This window comes from Periplaneta americana, chromosome 5, assembly GCF_040183065.1.
Source record: "Periplaneta americana isolate PAMFEO1 chromosome 5, P.americana_PAMFEO1_priV1, whole genome shotgun sequence".
NCBI lineage: Eukaryota > Metazoa > Arthropoda > Insecta > Blattodea > Blattidae > Periplaneta > Periplaneta americana.
Window position 1 is genome coordinate 13897098 of NC_091121.1, and position 16058 is coordinate 13913155.

Here is a 16058-nt window from a genome sequence, read left to right on the forward strand (position 1 = left end):
CGGTGGCCATAGGTGGCTATCCTTCTCTTTTTTCAATTCCGCCCATAAATTTTTGATGACATTCAAATCAGGTGGCTTCGGAGGCTAATTAATGATTTCGATCTCGGGTCTACTTTGAAACCATCTTTGAATGCTTGCGGCATAGTGCACGGGATGGTTATCTTGTTGGAACAGCAATGTTCCTTCGGGAAAACGTTCTAGGGGCGGAAAGAAGGAATATTTTTTCCAGAATGTGCTCGTAAGTTCCCGTATTAAACCGACCATCGATGCGTTCTATAACGCCAGGTCCATCGTAAGACATCCACCCCAACACGATATCACAGTCTACTATATACAGTCACGAAGCTTGAATTTTGAGGGTGCTAGAAACAATAGACTGTGACGGTACTATTTTGCATTGCCTGTAATGAGGCGATATTATCGATCCTAATGGTGAGCAACAATCTAATGTTTGCATATTTACTACGTATTGAGCTTCGCGACTGTATATACTAGACTGTGACAGTATGCCAAAGCGCCCCGATCTTTCACGTCGGTGCACATAGCGCTGATCATGTGGGAGACCATCCTCACGATAGACACGGACAGGACTTTCGTAATCACTCGAAATGGTTGTTTCGTCGGAGAAAATTACATTTTTACAATCGAAATCCACTTGATTGGTAACGAAGGCAAGACGGTCGACAGCTTGTGCTTCCCCCAATATTTCCATTTGCGCAGCCCTCCGGCTCCTAATACCGCGGTTCCTCAACCTGCTGTTCACAGTCTGTGAAGAGCCGGGAAAGTTAGATGCTGCTCTTATTTCGTTAGCAGTCCGAAAGGGGTCCTGTCGAACTTCCTCGAATAAGAGAGCATCCTCTTCCAATGAAGAAATCCGGGGACGCCCAGGAATAGGGCGATTTTCGACCTCCCCTGAATTTTGGTAACGATGAACCCACCTCTCGGCTGTACTTCCAGAAACACCGACCAAACGGCCAGCAGATCTAGCCCCATATCCAGCCTCAACTAGAGCTATAACTCGCTGTCTCATGTCACGTCGGTTCGCCATTAAGATGAGAAATGAGGGATGATGATAATACTTTAGTGTAGACAATGACTATTTAACGTGATATAGAATTATTGAAATAAGGGTCATCTTGCACAGTAAGAGTTAATAAATCAACTCTAACTTAAATATTTAAATAACAGGATATAACAGGAAGTCCAATTGTTGCGAAGCTAATCAAATTAAATCTAATTACATTAAGTAAACAAACCCCAAGTTATGACACCACATTGCTACAGCTAAATTGTAGGTTATTAACATAAGCATTGAATAGGTCCGTGCTTATGTGTTGGACGACAAAACCAAACATCGAAAAGTTCGAATCTTGCCGAAGAATGTAACTTCTTGCTTTTTATAATGTAAATCACACTTCTAACTACAATCATTCATATTTCTTAATATTTATTAATATTTATAGCCAACATTGAATTTGTAAAGAAAAGACTTTAGAAATCTCATATGGAATTTGTGATCTGTAGTGACATAGACATAGATTATCTCTCGGAACTTTTCCGCAAAAGTAAATTAAATTCACTCCTTGAAACTGGAAATCTTAGTCGTAGACTCATTTCCCCACCAGCATACAAGCTGAACTAGCACAGCCATTGATAAAAGTTTTGTACACTGAATTAGACTGAATTCCTATTCGGCAGCACCTATAATCAATGGCTTGTATGAACATGATAAACAAATCCTGTTTCCAATGTTACTGAACAATTTCAAAATATTAATTTAAAAACTAAAAAAAAGGTCGTAAATACTGTATCTAGTGATTATTTACATTTATGTCTACAAAATGAATCTTGGAAAAACATATATGATACTGGTACTACTGATATTAAGAGTAAATGTATTGTATTTTTCACTTCATTTCAGAATCACTTCAGGGGATGTTCTCCACTCAATGTTGTGAAAAAATTCAAAAGTAGAATCATGTAGATAATGCAGGGACTTAAAAATCTCATGTATTAAAAAGAAGAATCTATATGTAATGAGCTGCAATGTAACTATTCTCATATTTTTAAATACTACAAGAAATACAGTGTAATTTATCAAAATTTATGAAAGAGAGAAATAGAACACATTTGAATAGAAAAGCACAAAATCCAGATAATGCAATTAAAGCTATTCGGAATATTATTAAAATTAAACTTGTAAATATCCTAAGAAAGAAAATATTTTTTCATTAAAATTAGTGATTATAAAGTAGAGGATCCCAAATCTATTGCAAATTCTTTTAACGTCTTATAGTATATAGTACAGAAATATTATTGACAACTTAAACATTCAAGATTTTGCAAAAGATACTGCAATTAGTTACTTAACACATGCATTTAATAGTTAGTATTAATATATGTAATTAATCAATAACTGCAACAGTGCTTATACATTCAATCATAACATGAATTAAATTGTATGCACATTAAATTAAACACGTAGATAAAATAGTTAAAATCAACTGAAGGGGTGAGAATGAAATAATCCAAAGCCACACTTTTAACAAAAATTGTTTTGTGCGAGTGCATTTATTACACATATGGGAAAGCTACTAATAAAATATTGTAATAATTACTCAACAAATGACATGGCCTAAGGACTCTAAACATTTGTAATCGTTTGTCTGTGTGGCTTACGAATATATTTTTAATTTCATTTTAATTGTTAGTTTCTAATACATATATATATATATATATATATATATATATATATATATATATATATATATATATATGCATTTACATTGTATGTGTGTGTGTGTATAAATGCATTCATTAGATTAACGTTTATAATATTATAACTTGTAATTTTGTAATTTCTGTGATCGTTAACACTTAATCTGAGGACTTTGTAAAAAACTATTTCAACGTTATTTAGAAAAAAAAAATCGTTGATATAGACTAAGAATCGAACTCGCTCTCTTCTACACAACACGCAGAGATCTTAGCGTCTGAGCTATTGAAACGACACGAAACCTTTATTTTCTGTGCGGAGTGTCGATCTAGTCATGAAGGTCCATTGTCGATTTAACTACTCGATTTACGTATATATTTATCTCTTATTTACGTAATATTATCATATTTTTTGCAGTTTTTGAAGTGAATTCAGGAACGATGCTAGTAACAAACCAAATAGCTTGAATCTAAGTAACTCAATATTCGTTATCTTGTGTATCAGTGCTCTGGTCTCTGATCATGCGCAGTGTTTTACATCTGAGAGGAATATTCAATCGTCTCATTCCTTTTCAGGGAAACTGTACATACATACAAATGGCTTTTAAGGAACCCGAAGGTTCATTGCCGTCCTCACATAAGCCCGCCATTGGTCCCTATCCTGAGCAAGATCAACCCAGTCTCCACCATCACATCCCACCTCTCTCAAATCCATTTTAATATTATCCTCCCATCTACGTCTCGGCCTCCCCAAAGGTCTTTTTCCCTCCGGCCTCCCAACTAACACTCTATATGCATTTCTGGATTCGTCCATACGTGGTCACGAGACATAATCATATACTTAGTCTTTTCGGGATTTACTTCCAACCCTATCGTTTCCTTGCTTCAAGTAGAATTCCCGCGTTTTTCCTAATCGTTTGTCGATTTTCTCCTAACATATTCACGTCATCCGCATAGACAGGAAGCTGTGATGTAATCCGTTCAATTCCAAACCCTCTCTGTTATCCTGAACTTTCCTAATGGCATATTCTAGAGCGAAGTTAAAAAGTAAAGGTGATAGTGCATCTCCCTGCTTTAGCCCGCAGTGAATTGGAAAAGCATTTGACAGAAACTGGCCACTGTAGTGAGATTACTGTTGATAATTTAATTGAGCTTAACGAATGTATGTAGTCGTGATATTTTTTTCGAGACCAATGGTTGAGAAAAAAATTATCTTATGACAACATACATGAGTATCAGCACTCGTTGTATTATAGGAGAAAAGGGAACTTCTGCCACGACATCGACACAGTTTGAGACTGGAAACATGAGCATCTGCGTTTCGGAACAGCCTGTGCTATTAGCGCCTGCGGGGCGTGGCAGCCTTGCAGATATTACACCTGCAGATTGCCGTGTGTAAACAAATATAACGCCGCTTCTTCGGAAGAGAAGAATTGCACCACCAGCGGCGTAGGGCGGAATCGCGAGCGAGCTGGATATAGCAGTGAGTTCGCGGAACCCAATTTAAATACGCTTTTCTTTCGATTCCCCAGAAAACGTTATTCGGTTATTGTTTTTTGGATTTCATTTGTGACGGTAAAGACCTCTAGGTCAAGAGAATCAAGAACTAAACGTTCACCTTGGGAAATACCCCGCAGCTTCTTGCGTGCCGAGACTCGCATAACTTCATCCAGAAATTTTTGGAGCAAATATAGGCCTAAATGGCAAGCGACCACTGCATAACTTTAAGGGGTTAGGTACAGCTTACAGCAGAAAATTTTTTGGAACTATTCAACATTTTTTCCTCCATTACTGTATCTTGCACAATAATGAAAATCGGTATGTGTAAAACACTGTCCTTCTGCTATATGAAAAAAATATTTTTATGATTAATAAAATTATATATATATATATATATATATATATATATATATAAGGTGCTCCAGAAATGCATATATAGTGTTAGTTGGGAGATCGGAGGGAAAAAGACCTTTAGGGAGGCCGAGACGTAGATGGGAGGATATTATTAAAATGGATTTGAGGGAAGTGGGATATGATGATAGAGACTGGATTAATCTTGCACAGGATAGGGACCGATGGCGGGCTTATGTGAGGGCGGCAATGAACCTTCGGGTTCCTTAAAAGCCAATTATAAGTAAGTAAGTTTTTTTTTTAAATTCAAAATGGATTACAGTTCACTGTGCAGTGATGAAGCGTTTCCGTCATAATTCATAACCTTGTTAACTTTTTCATGTTCTCTCTCTTTCATTGTATTACTGAAACTCATGTTTACAATATCATGCTCATTCAACTACATTGCTTAATAAATAATATTATTCTTTATTTTATGTTAGAAGAAAGTATTGATACTTGACCATTTTTTAAATGAATTTATTTTTTATCAGACAATCTATCGAAGATAGAGAAATGATATTGCATCGTATTGTAGATATAACATGCACAAATACACACAAAAAATTCATCACAGATTGTTGGATAGTTTTAGAGCTATGTGGGAAATGCTTCATCACTGCACAGTGGAATGAATTTTGAAAAAAAAAAAAAAAAAATGTAAATGATTTTTTTTAATCGTAAAAATATTTTTTCACATAACAGAAGGACAGTGTTGTACACATACTAATTTTTATTATTGTGCAAGATACAGCCATGGAGGAAAAAAATGTTGAATAATTCCAAAATTTTACTGTGTAAGCTGTACCTAACCCCTTAAACTATGTGTCTGATATTCATCATTATCATCACCACCAGCATCATCTTCGTTGTCAACATCATCGTTGCGATCTCTGCTGGTTATTGTTATTATTATCATACTCTGGTCACCTTCATAATCAAACTATCTTGGTCAGAGTTATCATCATGGTCATCCCTGTTACCATGATCATGATCATCGTTATCATGATCATGTCATTATGGTCATCCCTATCATCATGATGGTGGTCATCGTCGCTGTCATGATCACGTTCATCGTTATGATCATGGCCATGTTATTGTTATCGCTATCGCCATGAATATGGTCATTTATGATGATCATGGTTATAGCTATCTTCATGATTATGATTATATCATCATAATCATCGATAGCGTCATAATTATAGTCACCTACAATGTCGTGATCATGTTATCATGTTCATCGTTAATATCATGGTTATGGTCAACGTTAAAGTCATAATCATAGTCATCCACATCATCATGATCACGTTATCAAGATCATCGTTAAAATGATCATGATCATGATCGTGTCAGCATGGTCATCGTTATCATCATAATCATAGTTATCTCTATCGTGATCGTGGTTACTTCAGCAAGGGCATCGTTATCATCTATATAATCATGATAATATCATCATGATCTTCGTTGTCGTGATTATGATCACCTATTCATCATGGTCTTTGTTGTCATGATTATGATCATCTATTCATCATGATCATATCATCATGGTCTTCGTTGTCATGATTATGATCATCTATTTATCATGATCATGTCATCATGGTCTTCGTTGTCATGATTATGATCATCTATTCAGCATGATAATGTCATCATGGTCTTCGTTGTCATGATTATGATCATCTATTCATCATGATAATGTCATCACGGTCTTCGTTGTCATGATTATGATCATCTATTCATCATGATAATGTTATCACGGTCTTCGTTGTCATGATTATGATCATCTATTCATTATGATAATGTCATCACGGTCTTCGTTGTCATGATTATGATAATCTATTTATCATGATCATGTCATCATGGTCTTCGTTGTCATGATTATGTTCATATTCATCATGATAATGTCGTCATGGACTTCGTTGTCATGATTATGGTCATCTATTCATCATGATAATGTTATCATGGTCTTCGTTGTCATGATTATGATCATCTATTTATCATGATCATGTCATCATGGTCTTCGTTGTTATGATTATGTTCATATTCATCATGATAATGTCGTCATGGACTTCGTTGTCATGATTATGGCCATCTATTCATCATGATAATGTCATCATGGTCTTCGTTGTCATGATTATGATCACCTATTTATCATGATCATGTCATCATGGTCTTCGTTGTTATGATTATGTTCATATTCATCATGATAATGTCGTCATGGACTTCGTTGTCATGATTATGGTCATCTATTCATCATGATAATGTTATCATGGTCTTCGTTGTCATGATTATGATCATCTATTTATCATGATCATGTCATCATGGTCTTCGTTGTTATGATTATGTTCATATTCATCATGATAATGTCGTCATGGACTTCGTTGTCATGATTATGGTCATCTATTCATCATGATAATGTTATCATGGTCTTCGTTGTCATGATTATGATCACCTATTTATCATGATCATGTCATCATGGTCTTCGTTGTCATGATTATGTTCATATTCATCATGATAATGTCGTCATGGACTTCGTTGTCATGATTATGGTCATCTATTCATCATGATAATGTTATCATGGTCTTCGTTGTCATGATTATGATCATCTATTTATCATGATCATGTCATCATGGTCTTCGTTGTTATGATTATGTTCATATTCATCATGATAATGTCGTCATGGACTTCGTTGTCATGATTATGGTCATCTATTCATCATGATAATGTTATCATGGTCTTCGTTGTCATGATTATGATCACCTATTTATCATGATCATGTCATCATGGTCTTAGTTGTCGTGATTGTAAGTTTGAGGCACTTGTGGGTTGGAGTATTTGAATCAAAGATTACTCGATGTGGAATCCCAAGGCCATCAGAGAGAATTTGCACGCTAAGCAGAATAGAAGCAAATATATTAATAAAATGATACACTTCGCAGGAATTGTCGCCCGCAATTTCCACGGTGCTGTAGGTATAGCTGGATTGTTTTCACTCGAACTTTGGACTTAATGCGCAGGCATTTACGGGTCAATATAGCTGCCTATCAATGCCATGGGATAGATGCCCCGTGCTTATCGCTTATAGGCTATTGTTGGTCCAATGATTCCAGTCACATTTTTCTTTTGTGTGGCGAAATGTCCCAGGTTCTAGTTTTCGTAGACGAAAAGTTCCGTTTCGCACTGGATTTTGTATCTATAGATAGAAATGAACCCTAGGCACGGTGTCAGTTTTATTCAGTTTATGAATGACTTGTCTTGTAAGACTTGCTTTCTAGCTGATGTCTTGTACACACCTTCCTGCTGGGCTAATTTTCATAATGATTTCATGGGACATTGTTGTAGGCTATTGCCTATGTCAGTGGTATTCAATCCATGGCATGGGTACCCTTGAGGGTACGCGAGTACGCATTTCACTGATATCGTATGTAAAAATACTGACATATTATTGCATTATATTTGTTGATAATTGTATACCTCCTCGAAATAAAGATGTAATCAACAAAACTATAATTCATGTTTCAGGAGAAAGGAAAATAATTTCAGGGGCATATTTCATTCAGAACCATTTGATTAATCAAGGATACAAGTTAACTCTGTCAATGAATGCAATTTATAGTTATAAATGAATGCTTCAAAATAACTTTGTGACCCAAGTCATACATTTCAATAATTTGATGTCCTTCAATTATTACAGTTTACATAACTTATTTCCTTTTACAATATGAACTCTTTGTTTTCCTTGCTAACATTTTATGTAATTAATTACTATTATTATTGCATCAATAACTACTGCATGTACAATAATAATAATAATAATAATAATAATAATAATAATAATAATAATAATAATAATAATAATAATAATAATGATAATAATAATAAATATTTTATTTTATTTTATTGAGTTTTTTACGACGGTCCCGCGCCGTGGCGTCGCAGTCTAAGGCATCCTGCCTAGGACTCGCGTTACGGAATGCGCGCTGGTTCGAGTCCTCATGGGGGAAGAAATTTTCTCATGAAATTTCGGCCAGTGTATGGGACCGGTGCCCACCCAGCATCGTGATGCCCTTGGGGAGCTACGATAGGTAGCGAAATCCGGTTGCGAATACCAGCTATAACGGCTGGGGGGGGGGGATCATCGTGCTAACCACACGATACCTCCATTCTGGTTGGATGATCGTCCACCTCTGCTTCGGCATGTGGGCGTGAGGCCAGCAGCCGGCTGGTCGGTCTAGGCCCTTCAAGGGCTGTAGCGCCACGGATTATTATATTATTTTACGACGCTGTATCAACATCTAGGTTATTTAGCGTCTGAATGAAATGAAGGTGATAATGCTGGTGAAATGAGTCCGGGGTCCAGCACCGAAAGTTACCCAGCATTTGCTCGTATTGGGTTGAGGGAAAACCCCGCAAAAAACCTCAACCAGATAACTTGCCCCGACCGGGATTCGAACCCGGCCCACCTGGTTTCGCGGCCAGACGCGCTCACCGTTACTCCACAGGTGTGGACTAATAATAATAATAATAATAATAATAATAATAATAATAATAATAATAATAATAATAATAAATTTTGAATAAAACATCAATCATACTCTTCTGCTATTTCTTATATAATTGCAATGCAGTTTGAGGGTACGAAGGTAAAAAAAAATGTATTTTGGGGGTAGGCCTACGCAAACAAAAAAGATTGAATACTATTGGCCTATCTCCTCGAGTTTATGTCCAGTTAGAACGCTATCTATGCGCCTTTGTTCTTTAAAAATGAGCTGTATTGGTGTTGGCAGTAGAAATAATATTACTCTAGTAGTCGCAACAGTGGCGTGTAATCTTAAATAATCACCGCGTCTGTAGACAAAAGCTTAGTTATTTGTTTTTCTGGAACACTGGATTGCCTTGCGGGCCTCATATGGCCCGCGGGCTCCTGGGTGGGATACAGTAAGGAGATCACCGGATCACCTTGGCTGGATATGTGACTGGCCACTCTCACGGCCATATCGCTGTTTAACGACGCTGAATGCAACCACCAGGTCACTCTCCTGGGAGTATTGATCACGCCACTCTATAATTCTCAGAATGTTCAACGATGATGTATGCAATCAGAGTATCATTGTTTCGATGAACATTTTAAAGACACAATGCATAAGAATGCCACTCCTGATGTTTATGCAACACAACTCGACGCTGTATACAGCCGTAGGACCTCTCAGGATTCTGGAGTAGTGTGCGCATAACATCTCTTGCCACTGGACTAAATTGCAGGAGGTTTTATTATGTTATTTGGGGATAACATACGATTAGAGGTAAGAAGTTCGTACCAAAACTGTTAAGTTGTGTGAGCTTGTACTATATATCTGCGGAATGAATTGTAGTGACGCAGCTCTCAACACCAACACACCAGCGAAGAATGTAATTGCGAATTATTGTTTTTTTTTTTTTTACACAATAACGCTTCTCTTGATTGTTGTATCCCGCATACAAGGAATAATAATTATTCAAAATAAATATTTCGTAGCACAGCGTTTCTGAAATAATATTTCTTCTTTACATTTTCTATGCACATTACATAATTTCCACATAATATGTATCTCAATTTGCTGATAAGCTTTACCAGTAAATCTTGAAGTTTTGCATTCAACTTCGTGTGATTGGAAGATTTAAATTTTGCCATGTTAAAAACCGCTCACTAAACTGCACAACTCCACTGCAAACGTTAGCACGTAATGAAACTGCTTGTCTACTGTGCATATTGCTGTAATGTAATTACGAAAGTCATCCATTCACAGTTGCGGATGTACTGTGAGTTGTTTATGTGAACAGAGTATAGTGCACACAGCAGACAAGTAGTGAGATGATCTATATGCGTGGTTGCAGACAACCTGAAATCTATGTTTTGGTACGAATTTCCTGTCTCTAATTATGACCCTGCACCACTACCCTTGCTGATCTATTGCGAAAAACCCCAAGCTAGACGTATTATCAACCCACACCAGTTGACTACTCTCAGGTGCGCTGAATATCCAGGTTTCGAGTAGACAACTCCGCTCATCCTTATACCAATCTCCGTTTCTATATCGCTAGCCGGCTTCAAACCTTATTAATTCAGATAATTTTACATAAATAAATGAAGGATTGACAACATTACTGACTAAACAGACTCACGAAGTTATCAGCTGAACACAATAACTAATAACTCCCTCGGTTAATCAGTGGCTCACCAACAGACAGATCTGAGCAAATGATCGGTTAAAAGATCCAAGTGATTGACCGATCGCCTGACTGTAGAATTAGCAGGTCTGGACTAAGTGACTAGAGTGACAAGTGAATGAGAGGCTGAATTGAGCGGCAGAACTTGAATTTCTGATTTACTTAATTGAGTGACTGAAGTGGATGAATTTATGATTGTTTTAAATGAGTGACTGAAGTCGATGAATTTCTGGTTGTCTTAATTAATTGAACGGATTGGGTTCAGAATGACTTAATGAGTAGCTGAACTAGATGAATTTCTGATTTTCTTAATTGATTGGCTGAACTGAATGGATGTGTGATTGTTTAATTGAGAGACTAAACTGGATTGTCTTAATTGACTGGCTGAACTGAATGGATTTATGATTGTTTAATTGAGAGACTAAACTGGACTGTCTTAATTGATTGGCTGAACTGAATGGATGTGTGATTGTTTAATTGAGAGACTAAACTGGACTGTCTTAATTGATTGGCTGAACTGAATGGATGTGTGATTGTTTAATTGAGAGACTAAACTGGACTGTCTTAATTGATTGGCTGAACTGAATGGATGTGTGATTGTTTAATTGAGACTAAACTGAACGAATTTATTTCTCTTAATTGAATAACTGAACTGGACGAATTTCTCATTGACTTAACTGAGTAACTGATCTGGACGAATTTCTAATTGACTTAATTGAGTGACTGCATTGAATGATTTTATTATTGTTTTGATTGAGTGACTGAACTCGATGAATTTCTGATTGTCTCAATTACCTTAATTGAGTGACTGAACTGGATGAATTTCTGATTGACTTAATTGAGTGAACTGAACGAATTTATTATTATTTTCATTGAGTGACTGGACTCGATGAATTTCTAGTTGTCTTAACTGAGAGAATGGATTGGGTTAATTTATGATTAACTTAATTGAGTGACTGAACTGGATGAATTTCTGATTGTCTTAATTAGTGGCTGAAGTGAATGGGTTTCTGTTTGTTTAATTGAGAGACTGAACTGGATGAATGTATGTTTGTCTTAATTGAGTTGACGAACTTCTCATTGACTTTACTGAGTTACTGAACTGGACGAATTTGTGGTTGACTTGAGTGGCTGAACTGAACTGGGTTAATTTCTGATTTATTTAGTTCAGTGACTGAACGGGTTGAATTTGTGACTGACTTAATTGCATGACTGAACAGAACATATTTCTGATGGTCTTGAGTCAACTCGTTGAATTTCTGATTGACTGAATCGAGTTACTTAATTGAATGAATTTCTGTTTGTCTTAATTGAGTGCTTGGATCATAATGAATTTCTAATTGACTAAATTAACTGATGGATGAATTTCTAATTTTCTTGAGTTACTGATGAGTAAGTTACTCGATGAATTTATGGTTGTCTTAATTGAGTGTTTGAATCTTAATGAATTTATAATTGACTAAATTGACTGATGGATGAATTTCGCATTTTCTTGAGTTACTGATGAACTTATGGTTGTCTTAATTGAGTATCTGAACTAGATAAATTTCTGCTTGTCTTAATTGGGTGACTGAACTGGATGGATTTCTGATTGAGTGAATTGAGTTACTAAACTGGATGTATTTCAGCTTGTCTTGATTGAGTGGCTGAATTAGATGAATTCCTGATCGATCGAATTAAGTGACTGACATAATTGAGTAGCTGAACTAAATTACTGACGACTTTGGTTGAATGATTGAAGTGACTGACTGAACCAATGACTGCCTATGGTACCAGCTGACTGGACGAACCGACTGACTCACTTGGCAGCCTCATCATCATCAAGCCGTGCGTGTGAGCGCGTGAATTGAATTACTGGCGTCAGTCTCTTCAAAGAACCGCCTCAATCATGTCGGTTGTTGTATTCAGGCGAATCTGCGGGCCCACTCACTGTTCTGCAAGTCACAGGGTGCCCGCCAACAACGAGAACTACTCCTTCACTCTGCTGGTACCCGCTTCGACTTCTTCGACCCTCAATTTCCATATCCTAGTACGCGATTTTTTATGTTTCATTGCCAATCGAAGTTAAATTCTCTAAGTGTGGTAATTCATTTTCTTCTTGTCAACTGCAACAGCTGCACAGAGATTGGACCTAATCACCCCTTTGAAGAAGAGTAACTACATATTGCCACCGGCGCGGACGTAGCTCAGTCGGATGAGATGACTGCCTTCCGATCCGGAGTTATGGACGTGAATTCGATTCCCACTTGCGCTAATTACCTGGTTAAGTCTTTTCCGAGGTTTTCCCCAATCGTAAGGCGAATGTTAGGTAATCTATGGCTAATCCTCGACCTCATCTCCTCAAATGCTATCCTGCTATCATAATCCCATTGACACTAAATAAGTCAGTAGTTGATATAGCGTCATTAAGTAACCCATTAACCAAGCCCGAGCGTTACATCCACAATAATACAACTGTGTGTACCTATATGTTGCTTGTATCAGTCGGAGACCCTGGGATCCTTATCTCAAATTACATGTCTACAACCCGTTAATAACCAGATAAATTCTAAAACACTTTGTGTGTGTATAAGTATAGGTAAATGTGTATCTATCAGTGGCGACTCGTGATATTTTTTTGTATGTAGAATATGAGACTGACGACTGATGACCAAGACAGAAACTGATATTAATAATAATAATAATAATAATAATAATAATAATAATAATAATAATAATAATAATATAATATTAGTAATAATAGTATTCTTGCAGTGTAGGCTTTCACGGCCGGAGTCTATAGATCTAGATTCATTTTCCGGGCTGAGAGGCCGTGGTCTATTGGTTGATTTTATACCAGACGTTTCGTCTGCAACTGCGGCAGACATCTTCAGTGGAGTGGTATCCGAGATCGCAAGACTCTTCTCGGCGTACCTGAGTTGCAGACGAAACGTCTGGTATAAAACCAACCAATAGACCACGGCCTCTCAGCCCGGAAAATGAATCTAGATCTAATAATAGTATTAATAATAATAGTAATAATAATAATAATAATAATAATAATAATAGACCATGCAAAATCAATACAAGTAGGCCTGTGTTAGTCTTTGACTCACCATTCTGGAACTGCCAATTTATTTGTAGTGAAGTTCGATTCTCCTCTTCTTTTTAGTTGCGAAGATGGCTCCTAAGCCATTACTGCCCGATATTTACCTATGCTCCGTCGTACGTTTGCGCAATTAATTTCTTGCTACAGTTAAATTCTTCTAAATGATCAAATACAATTTCAGATATTCTTTCGGCTGTCCTGTCATCTAAAAGTCCTGTTAATTCTTGTATTTATTATAGCTTATTTTATTTATCTGTATGTAAATTTATGTTTTATTCATTTTATGTTTTATATTATATCATTTTAAATTATTTATTATTCAGTTTATTCTATTCTTTTAAAATGACCAATGAACTGCATTTAAGAAGGCTATAAGAGTACTTGAAAATTCTTATTGTAGTCTCTGAGAAAGTCTCCATCACCCAGAAAGAAGGGTCGTAGTATTAGGATACGCGGTCATATTCTCAAACGCGGTTAAAATCAAGCCATATCCCTCCCTCCGCACTCTCTCCTGTCCAATAACTTCACTGCTAGAAAAAGCCGTTTGCTGTAAGGTATTTGGATGATTCCTCGGAAATTATTTCTCAGCTGTGCAGTGGCGACAACTCACGACAGAAAGTGGAAGCTTAAAGGAAAATATTACGTCGGGACGCATTGAAAATCAAAATCTGTAATTAAAATGTTTTCTATCCTCAGAGGCACGAAATTAAACTTAGGATCATCCTCATATCCTTCATGGAGGAATCGCCACTGTTATCTATACACATTATATAATAATAAAATATGCTAAAGTCTTCAGCATAATTGATATAGGGGAGAGTTGGGTAGTATCGGACATCGGGTAATATCGGACAGTGCGTTTCTTTCATCTATCACAGATGGTAGTACCTGAATGACGTGGTTACGTAACTGTATGCCACATCACAGAAATGTAACCATGTCATTCAGGTACTATCATCTGGTTGTAGATGAAAGAAACTCACTGTCCGATATTACCCGATGTCCGATACTACTCAACTCTTCCCTATTGTTCTAAAATAGAATGTAACCTCCTGTATGTTTGACGTATTGTGTTTAAACAGGCAGTAATTATTTGAGTTAAATATGTTTTTGATTGGCGATGACCTTGTGAAGAAATCCAGGCTTTGTGACACACTTCTCTGAAATTTGAGCTATTTCTGTTATCACAATGAGAACAATATGATCGGGAACTGAACTGAAGTTCTCCAGGAAGCTGATTATCCTCTCAATTGGATTTGATTCCCCGAATTGTTTCAGTTTTCAGTCGCAGTCTTACGTAAGGAATTCTGGCGATTTTCACCGATTGTGATCTGAATGCTGGATGGCTGCCTACACAGTAGGTTCCGCGAAGCCTCTTACAAAACAACGCGAACGGGGCATAAATTACACAGGCGAATTAATATTCAGCCTTATATAACAGGCCCAAATGAATATCTGTGCTTCCACCTAACAGCAAGGTGACCCTGAAACAATCTGCGAAATGTTAAAATAATTTATTATTCCACTTCTTGGGCTGGGTTCCTCACTTCGAGTACCGATACGAAAGAAGCCATTCCCTAGCTCAGGCATGTCAATTGATGCTCACAGGAGCAAGCGCGCGCTTTAGAGTCCAGGAGAACCTGAGCGCTTTACAGCGAAAAGGAAAGAGACAGACGAAAGAGGTGGTATATGCCGCTTGGTCGAGCTATATTCAGGGATGGCCAGCACTGATTCAATAGATAAAGGGAAGAGAACTTATTAAAACTGTATCCATGTTAATTTTTAGATTTGCCTAAGTAGTATAAGTGCATTATAAGAATGTAAGTTTTAATCTTAATGCTCATTTTTCACAAGTTTGATTTTTTTATTCAAAAGAAATATTTTCTCAACTTTTCGTCCAGAAAAGTGAAATTTTCAGGTATAGGTCTATTTATTTAGTAGCCTTACAGGATGTTTTCGTAAATCTAATATACCGTATATACGTATTACTGAAGATAGTGTATTGAAAATTTTGAAAATATTCGCATGGAAATTGTTTGTAAGGAAATGAATTAACAAAGCAACTACTGTTACATCATAAGCAAAAGATACGTGCCCATGTGTTGTAAAAATGTCAGGTCTATAGCTTCAGCAGATTTCGAGAAAATAATTTAATATTCTC